A 9,808-nucleotide genomic window follows, 5' to 3' on the forward strand; every position below is an offset into this window, starting at 1 on the left:
CACAGCTCAGATCAAAGGGGGCCTGAGAATGTGTGGCGGGGGAGCACCAAAAGCAGCTGCTTGGGGCCCAAAGCCCATCTTTGGGTCAACCACGTGACCTCCTCAACCTTAGGCAACCTGACAGTTGAGAAGCTTGTGACCCGGGATTCAAGTCCTCCCTTAGACCACAGGCAGGGACACAACTGACTTCCTCAACTGCTCCCTCTGGACACTTGTCTGGGAGAGAGGAGTGAGAATACCTGAGGGGTGAGTCATTAAAGGGGCCCTGGGAGGAAAGGGCGGGGCTGGGAATTTACCAGAAGGAAAAGCTAGCTATTTCACTCAGCAGCAGTGAAATCATTTTTCTCTGCTCTACAAATAGTGAATTAGCAATACTCCTCAGATTGGAAACACAGTGATACTGATTGTATTAGTGTCTATCACTTATTAAGCACACAACATGCACCTGGAAATGGGCTGTATTCTTTCCCGTGTTATTTCATGTCATCCTCTCAGCCACCCAGTCCAGTCGGTAGTATAATTAATTGAAGTGCAGAGAAACTGAGTAACTTGTTAAATATTAAACAGCTAGTAACTTGCAGAGGCAGAATTAAGTTCCAGGTAGCCTAACCTCAGAGCCTGGACCTTTGACCACTAGATTATAGTTAACTCCCTATGAGAGAGAGCAGAACATTCAGCTGGGAAAGCTGCCTTACTGGGATGAGAGAGACTAGGAGAGCACAGAAATTAAATCATCAACATTAATTAGACACAGAAAGCAAAGAGAGAAGGACTCCACACTGATATTAGAAGGTGAATCATGGTTGTCTGTGTATGGACAGGCTCCCTGGTGACTCGGTGGTGAAGAATCCACCTGCCAATGCAGGAGATGCAGGTTCAATCCCTGGGTTGGGAAGATCCCCTGGAGAAGGAAATGGCAACCCATTCCAGTCTTCTTGCCTGGGAAATCCCATGGACAGAGGAGCCATGGGGTCCATGGGGTCACAAAAGAGTCGCACATGACTTAGCAACTAAGCAACAGCATGTATGGACACTTGTCATTGATGGTTGTTCAAAATCTTTTTAGTCTCTTCATGATAAGGTAGAATAGAAAGAAGCTACCCTTCCAATTTCCCTTGCCTTGAAGGTGCAGACAGCTTAGGTTCTGCCAAACCCGCTCTGTGAAGAGCCAATGGTGAGCAGAGATTCCATTTGCTGAGGCAGGTGGCCCTAGACAGAGTAGTTCTTTGTGAAAGCATCGGTCTCTCCACTTTGCTGAGGAAAACAAGTGAAAAAAGGCTTTTGTCCTCCTTGGAACACTAAAGGAGAAAAGCATGCCCCAGACACTGAAAAGGTTTCCCTCCAAAATGGATCCAAAAGCAGAGAGAAGCAGGAGCCACCTCAGTAGGGATCCTAAAGGTTCTGGACCCAATTCCAATGTGTGTCAGGAAGGGGCAGGTGTCTCACAGCACCAAGGAATTCTGGGACACCAGCAGGGTGTCCTACAATTCAACTCAACCCTGACACTACCTGGAGAGAGCATCAGATCCCACAAGGCAGTGAAGGGCTCTGTTCTACAAGTCTGCCCCTCCCCCAACTTCAGATAGTAGTCTCAACTCCAGGTTATCACCTGGGTTTCTAGCCAACAGGCAATAGATAGAAGTTTCCATCAAATCTTGCCTTGGTGTCAATTAATTGACTAGAGCAATGCAGAACACAAAGAAAGATTGTGCTTACTAGATCTCTGGTTTATTAGAAAAGGATTTAACTCAGAAACAGACAGATGGAAGAGATGCACATGGTGCGGTATGGGGGAAAGGGCACAGAGCTTCCGTGCCCTCTCCAGGTGCCACTCTCCCAGAAAATCAATGTGTTCGCCAACCTGGAAGCTCTCCAAATTCATCCTTTCAGGGTTTGTGGAGGCTTCATTACATAGGCATGATTGATGAACTCATTGCCATTGATTCAATCTCCAGCCCCTCTCTCTGATCCAGAGTTTGAAGATGGATCAGGTACCAAAGGTTCCAGCCCTCTAATCACAAGGTTGGTCCCTCTGGCAACCAGCCCACATCCCTTTGGTACCTAAGGGTTTTCCAAAAGTCACTTCATCAATGTAGCAACATTCCTCTCTCAACACTGGAAATTCCAAGTGTCTTAGGAGCTCTGTGCCAAGAATGGGGCCAAAGAGCAACTATTTCTTGTTAGATCACAATACCATAGATTCCCCTCCAAGCAGAACATTTTCTCCATAACTCTTCTCTGCTCCCTGGATGGGGGATGGGGGAGGGTTGGTTTGTGACTTTTCTAAGTAGGATGCAGCCCAGTCTCCCAAAGTGACAGTTAATTTCCCCATAGTTGTACCCTTTCCCTCGCTGGGGAGGGTGTTTTTTAGCAGCTTGGAGCAGAGAGAAGATTTCCCCCGATAAGCAGAAGCAGCTGTGTGCCAGTGAGGGGAGGACCTGCCCTGCCACAGTAACAGAGGTTCTTGATTTATGTTTGTTCTTCACATCCAGAACAAAAAGAGAGAGAGAGAAATAAAAAATTTCTTCATCTACAAAATTTGACAATAGGTCTGACCTCTCAGAATTGTGATGACATTCTGTGAAAGGACTTTGTAAACCATCAAGTGTAAAAAAGACTAGCTTTTTATCATTGATGATAATGATGATAATAATGACTTATGGTAGGGAAAGGTGACTTAACCAGTCTGGACCCCTTGTCTTTCCCAAAGTTCACACTGTAAAGTTTGCACTTTTGCTCATGACATCCTCTCTGCTGGAATCACTTCTCCCAGGTTTTGTCTGTCGAAACCCTATTCCTCACTGGAACACCAAGGGCCAACTTCAATCAGGTATTAAATGTGACACCAGCAGATGGATAGCTGCCAAAGTCAAGAGGAAGCAGCAGAATAGATTTCCAGGTCAGGGTAGTGATAGGTGGGAGAGGGAAGCTGCTGCACCTCCAGTCCTGCGGGAAAAGGGAGGCTGAGATGTAGCCCTACCAAATAACTTTCATAAATTGACTTTTGTGTTGTTCAGTCGCTCAGTTTGCAACCCCAAGAACTGCAGCAAATCAGGCTTCCCTGTCCTTTACCATCCCCCAGGGCTTGCTCAAATTCATGCCCAATGAGTCAGTGAGGCCATCCAACTATCTCGTCCTCTGTCATCCCCTTCTCCTCCTGCCGTCATTCTTTCCCAACATCAGGGTCTTTTCTAATGAGTTGGCTCTTTACATCAGGTGGCCAAAGTATTGGAGCTTCAGTCTCAGCATCAGTCCTTCCAATGAATATTCAGGGTTGATTTCAATATTAGGATTCGATATTAGGATTGACTGGTTTGATCTCCTTGCAGTCCATCAAATTCACTTTAGGAGAGTTAGAAAATACAGATAAGCGGGACTTTCCTGGTGGTCCAGTGGCTAAGAATCTGCCTTGCAATGCAAGGAATAAAGGTTCAATACCTGGTCAGAGAACTAAGATCCCACATGTCTTGGAGATCTAAGCCCACAGGCTACAACTATTGAGCCTGTATGACTCAATGAAGATCCTGTGTGCCACCAACTAAGACCCAGGACAGCCAAATAAATAAAAATTTAAAAATACATAGAAAAAAAAAAGAAAAAATACATAGAAAAATATGAATATAAAATATAAGAAAATAAAAGCACCTGAAAACCTACCATCCATCACTTTAAACATTTTTCTATTTGTACATTTGGATATTTATATATATCTAAAGTTTAATGTTTCTTCCCAGTAAAATTTAATGTGTGAATTTAACTCAGATGACCATTATATCTACTACTGTGGGCAAGAATCTCTTAGAAGAAATGGAGTAGCCATCATGGTCAACAAAAGAATCCAAAATGCAGTACTTGGATGCAATCTCAAAAACGACAAAATGATCTCTGTTCATTTCCAAGGCAAACCATTCAATATCACGGTGATCCAAGCCTATGCCCCAACCAGTAACGCTGAAGAAGCTGAAGTTGAATAGTTCTATGAAGACCTACAAGACCTTTTAGAACTAACACCCCCAAAAGATGTCCTTTTCATTATAGGCGACTGAAATGCAAAAGTAGGAAGTCAAGAAACACCTGGAGTAACAGGCAAATTTGGCCTTGGAATACGGAATGAAGCAGAGCAAAGGTGAATAGAGTTTTGCCAAGGGAACGCACTGGTCATAGCAAACACCCTCTTCCAACAACACAAGAGAAGACTCTACACATGGACATCACCAAATGGTCAACACTGAAATCAGATTGATTATATTCTTTGCAGCCAAGATGGAGAAGCTCTATACAGTCAGCAAAAACAAGACCGGGAGATGACTGTGGCTCAGACCATGAACTCCTTATTGCCAAATTCAGACTTAAATTGAAGAAAGTAGGGAAATCCACTAGACCATTCAGGTATGACCTAAATCAAATCCCTTATGATTATACAGAGGAAGTGAGAAATAGATTTAAGGGCCTAGATCTGATAGATAGAGTGCCTGATGAACTATGGAATGAGCTTCGTGACATTGTACAGGAGACAGGGATCAAGACCATCCCCATGGAAAAGAAATGCAAAAAAGCAAAATGGCTGTCTGAGGATGCCTTACAAATAGCTGTGAAAAGAAGAGAAGCAAAAAGCAAAGGGGAAAAGGAAAGATACACGCATCTGAATGCAGAGTTCCAAAGAATAGCAAGGAGAGATAAGAAAGCCTTCCTCAGCGATCAATGCAAAGAAATAGAGGAAAACAGAATAGGAAAGACTAGAGATCTCTTCAAGAAAATTAGAGATACCAAGGGAACATTTCATGCAAAGATGGGCACAATTAAGGACAGAAATGATATGGACCTAACAGAAGCAGAAGATATTAAGAAGAGGTGGCAAGAATACACAGAAGAACTGTACAAAAAAGGTCTTCACGACCCAGATAATCACGATGGTGTGATCACTGACCTAGAGCCAGACATCCTGGAATGTGAAGTCAAGTGGACCTTAGAAAGCATCACTACGAACAAAGCTAGTGGAGGTGATGGAATTCCAGTTGAGCTATTTCAAATCCTGAAAGATGACACTGTGAAAGTGCTGCACTCAATCTGCCAGCAAATTTGGAAAACTCAGCAGTGGCCACAGGACTGGAAAATGTCAGTGTTCATTCCAATCCCAAAGAAAGGCAATGCCAAAGAATGCTCAAACTACCGCAGAATTGCACTCATCTCACATGCTGGTAAAGTAATGCTCAAAATTCTCCAAGCCAGGCTTCAGCAATACGTAAACCGTGAACTTCCAGACGTTCAAGCTGATTTTAGAAAAGGCAGAGGAACCAGAGATCAAATTGCCACCATCTGCTGGATCATCGAAAAAGCAAGAGCGTTCCAGAAAAATATCTATTTCTGCTTTATTGACTATGCCAAAGCCTTTGACTGTATAGATCACAATAAACTGTGGAAAATTCTGAAAGAGATTGAAATACCAGACCACCTGACCTGCCTCTTGAGAAACCTACATGCAGGTCAGGAAGCAACAGTTAGAACTAGACATGGAACAACAGACTGGTTCCAAATAGGAAAAGGAGTACATCAAGGCTGTATATTGTCACCCTGCTTATTTAACTTATATGCAGAGTACATTATGAGAAACGCTGGGATGGAAGAAGCACAGGCTGGAATCAAGATTTCCGGGAGAAATATCAATAACCTCAGATATGCAGATGACCCCACCCTTATGGCAGAAAGTGAAGAGGAACTAAATTATGACCAACCTAGATAGCATTTTAAAAAGCAGAGATATTACTTTGCCAACAAAGGTTTGTCTAGTCAAGGCTGTGATTTTTCCAGTGGTCCTGTATGGATGTGAGAGTTGGACTGTGAAGAAAGCTGAGAACTGAAGAATTGATGCTTTTGAACTGTGGTGTTGGAGAAGACTCTTGCAAGTCCCTTGGACTACAAGGAGATCCATGCAGTCCATCCTAAAGGAGACCAGTCCTGGGTGTTCATTGGAAGGACTGATGCTGAAGCTGAAACTCCAGTACTTTGGCCACCTCATGCGAAGAGTTGACTCATTGGAAAATACCCTGATGCTGGGAGGGATTGGGGGCAGTAGGAGAAGGGGACGATAGAGGATGAGATGGCTGGATGACATCACTGACTCGATGGACGTGAGTTTGAGTGAACTCCGGGAGATGGTGATGGACAGGGAGGCCTGGTGTGCTGCAATTCATGGGGTCACAAAGAGTCGGACATGACTGAGCGACTGAACTGAACTGAAAGTTTAATGTTTCTCCCTAGTAAAATTTAATGTTCAAACAAAATAACTAAATGTTAATAGAAATCTTCATATCTCCCTAGCTAATATATGGAATCACATTTTTATCAGGTCTTTTTGTGGTGAAATATACATAACATAAAATCTACCATTTCAATCATTTTTAAATGTACAGTTTAGTGGCATTAAGTACATTCACATTGTTGTATAACCACCACCACTATCCTTCAGAAATTTTCATCTTCCTAAACTAAAACTCTGTACCACGCAAACAGTAACTCCTCATGGCCTTCTCCCCTTAGCCCCTGGCAACCACCATTCTCCTTTCTGTCTCTATGAACTGATTATTCTAGGTAGGTCATAACAGTATAATCATACAATATTTGTCTTTTTTGTGACTGGCTTATTTCACTTAGCATAATAGCTTCCAGGTTCATCCACATTATAGCATGTGTCAGAATTTTATTCCTTCCTAAGGATGAATAGTAGTCCATTGTATGGCATAGACCACATTTTGTATTCATTCGCTGATGAACATTTGGGTTGTTTCCACGTTTTGGCTATTACAAATAATGCTGCATTTACAAATAATATTGTAAATAATGCTTACATTTCACCAATAAATACACTGGTGTATAAATATGACTTTGAGTCACTGCTTTCAATTCCTTTGAGTGGAATTTCAATTCCAGAAGTGGAATTGCTGGTAACAGATCCTTTTTGCTTTTTTCTTTTCTTCTTGGCCATGTGGCATGTGAGGTCTTTGTTTCCCAACCAAGGATCAAACCCATGACCCCTAAATTGGAAACTCGGTTTTTAATCACTGGACAGACAGCAAAGTCCCAGCAGATCCTTTTTAAAATCAGTGAACCACATCTTCTCATTTCTATGCGTCTGATATGATGCTAAAAGATTTTGTGGTTGAACTTATGAGAAAACTGATATTCCTTCTTGCATTTCACATGTTCCTTCTGGGGTAGGTTTTCTTCGTATTCCTGGTGCACATCCACTGGAAATTTCTTTAGGCGACTCTTTAGAAATTTCTTTAGAGGACCCTGTAGGTGTTAAACTCAGTTTTCACTTATTTGAAAGTGTCTTAAAAAAAAATAAACTTTGTCCCCAAAATAACTTTACTGAGGATACAATTCAATGTTTATAGATTTTCCCCCCTTTATTTTAGCACTTTGAATCATTCCAGTGTCTTCCGGTTTCTACTGGCTGCCGAGAATTGTGCCACTGGCTTAGCTGTATTTCTTTGCAGATGCTCTATGTTTTCTCTCTAGCCTTTAGTTTGTTGTTCTAAATTGTTCTGCAGTTTTACTGAATTGTGTCTAGATGTGGATTTCTTCAAATTTATCCTTCTTGGCATAAATCATGCTTCCTGTATTTGTGAATTCCTGTCTTTCATCAATTCTGGAAATTTTTCAGTCATTTGCTCCTCAGATATTGCCTTGCCCCATTTTTTCTTTCTCTTCTCCTCATAGAGAAGCCAATTTGATGACTGAAAGATCACCTCGCTTCTTTTGCCTCAACTTTTTTTATCAGCTTGTCTCTGTTGCTGCATTCTGATTAATTTTTTCAGGTCCATCTTCTAGTGCACTTTCTTCAGCTGTGTCTTCTGTATGACAGTTTTAATTTTAATGGTTACATACAATTTTTTATTTCTTGATAATTTATTTTTTTCCTACATCTCTCCGGGCATTTTTATAATCTCTTATTTCTGGTTTATGTTTTCTATTCCATCTTCTGTTTCTTTAAACACTTCCCAACAGCTTCAGATTCTTCATCTGATTGTTCCAAATTCTGGACCCCTTAAAGATTTAAGCCTGTTGATTATCATTCCTGCTGATACTCATTTGTGGTGATTTGAATCCTTACATATTTATATTCAGTAATTTTTTGATGAGTTTATATTTGGCTGAATTTAATCCAGAAGTTTGGATTTAAGATGCTTTCCTCTAGGGAGAATTCCATTTGCTTCTGTTGGACTTCAAGGAGCATTAATAACATGGGGCCATTTAACGTTTTAAGCTGATGGTTTACTTAAAAAAAGGGAACGTTAAAATTCCAACCACAAATCCCTATGTTAGCAGATCTCACATGGAAGCTAACGTTTTTGTTGATGTTAACATCTAGTGCTGCAGTCTGGATAGGTTTGCTTGTAGGTTCCCTCTGCAAGCAGGTGGACTTCTTCCTTTCTGTTAAGAATGTAGCCCCTTGAGGATCCAAGCTTTGGGGAGAATAGAGTTGTCTCACATGTAGCTCTTTACTCTCTGGTTCTCCCCCAAACTCTCTTACCCCTACCCAGTTCCCAAAGCTCTAAGTTTCTACTTAGTTGACCTCTCTGTTTACTTACGATTTCCTTTTTGCTTTGTATTATTTTGTTTGTTTCAGGGGGACACACTTGGGAAATTATCCTTATTTCCGCAGGACCTCACCAAGTTACTTTAAAAATATGTTTGTTGTGCTTTATATAGCATTTAGGTATTCTGCCATGGGAGGCTTCTATGAACTCTGTCACACTACTGGAAGAGAATTTTTGAAGGAAACCAAAAAAAATGTGATGATATGGTATATATTGTTTTATAACCTGCTTTTTTTCCTTTGATATATGATAAACCCTGTTGTACTAATAAATGCAGGCCTAGAGCAGCATTTTAATGGCTGTATAGTCTTCCACTGTGTAATGTATTCAATCTTTTTCCTATTATTGGGTATTTAAGTTTCTATTTTTTCACTATTTTAAACAACATTTCAGTGAATATCCTGAATCTTTGGCTAAATCTTTGCATACATCATAACCTTTTTCTTTCTTTATCTGTTTATAAAAGTGATACCTGTTAATATAAAATATTCAAATACTAAGGAAAACAACGGAGAAGACAATGGCACCCCACTCCAGTACTCTTGCCTGGAAAATCCCCTGGACGGAGGAGCCTGGTAGGCTGCAGTCCATGGGGTCGTTGAGGGTCGGACACGACTGAGCGACTTCCCTTTCACTTTTCACTTTCATGCATTGGAGAAGGAAATGGCAACCCACTCCAGTGTTCTTGCCTGGAGAATCCCAGGGATGGGGCAGCCTGGTGGGCTGCCGTCTATGGGGTCGCACAGAGTCGGACACGACTGAAGCGACTTAGCAGCGGCAGCAGCAGCAAGGAAAACAAAAATTCTCCATAATCTTTCTTGCTGTCACCTCAATTAATACAATTTGGTCTATAATTGAAATCTCTTAATCAAACAACAGAGGAGAATTAGGGCTAGAATATGCAAGAAGAGAGACCACAGTCTCTGCCCCTACTTGCATCCCAGCAACTAGAAATAGGGAATCAGAGCAGGTACAAAGGATGGTCTGAAGGTCACTGAAGACAATCAGCTATAGAGAACTGAAGGGATGAGAGACACCCAAATAGACTCCAAAGGCCTGGGACAACCAGGGTCAGGTGTCCCCGGCCTCAGAAAAGGCCAGAGCTTCAAAATCCAGGAATCAACTCTGCCTTGCCAGTTCCCCACTGCTGGAAGAAGAAAGCAGAGGTCTTCTCAGGCACTCACTCCAGGCTCCTCTTCCTACCCCTC

The sequence above is a fragment of the Bos indicus genome, chromosome 10, assembly GCF_029378745.1.
Source record: "Bos indicus isolate NIAB-ARS_2022 breed Sahiwal x Tharparkar chromosome 10, NIAB-ARS_B.indTharparkar_mat_pri_1.0, whole genome shotgun sequence".
NCBI classification, from domain to species: domain Eukaryota; kingdom Metazoa; phylum Chordata; class Mammalia; order Artiodactyla; family Bovidae; genus Bos; species Bos indicus.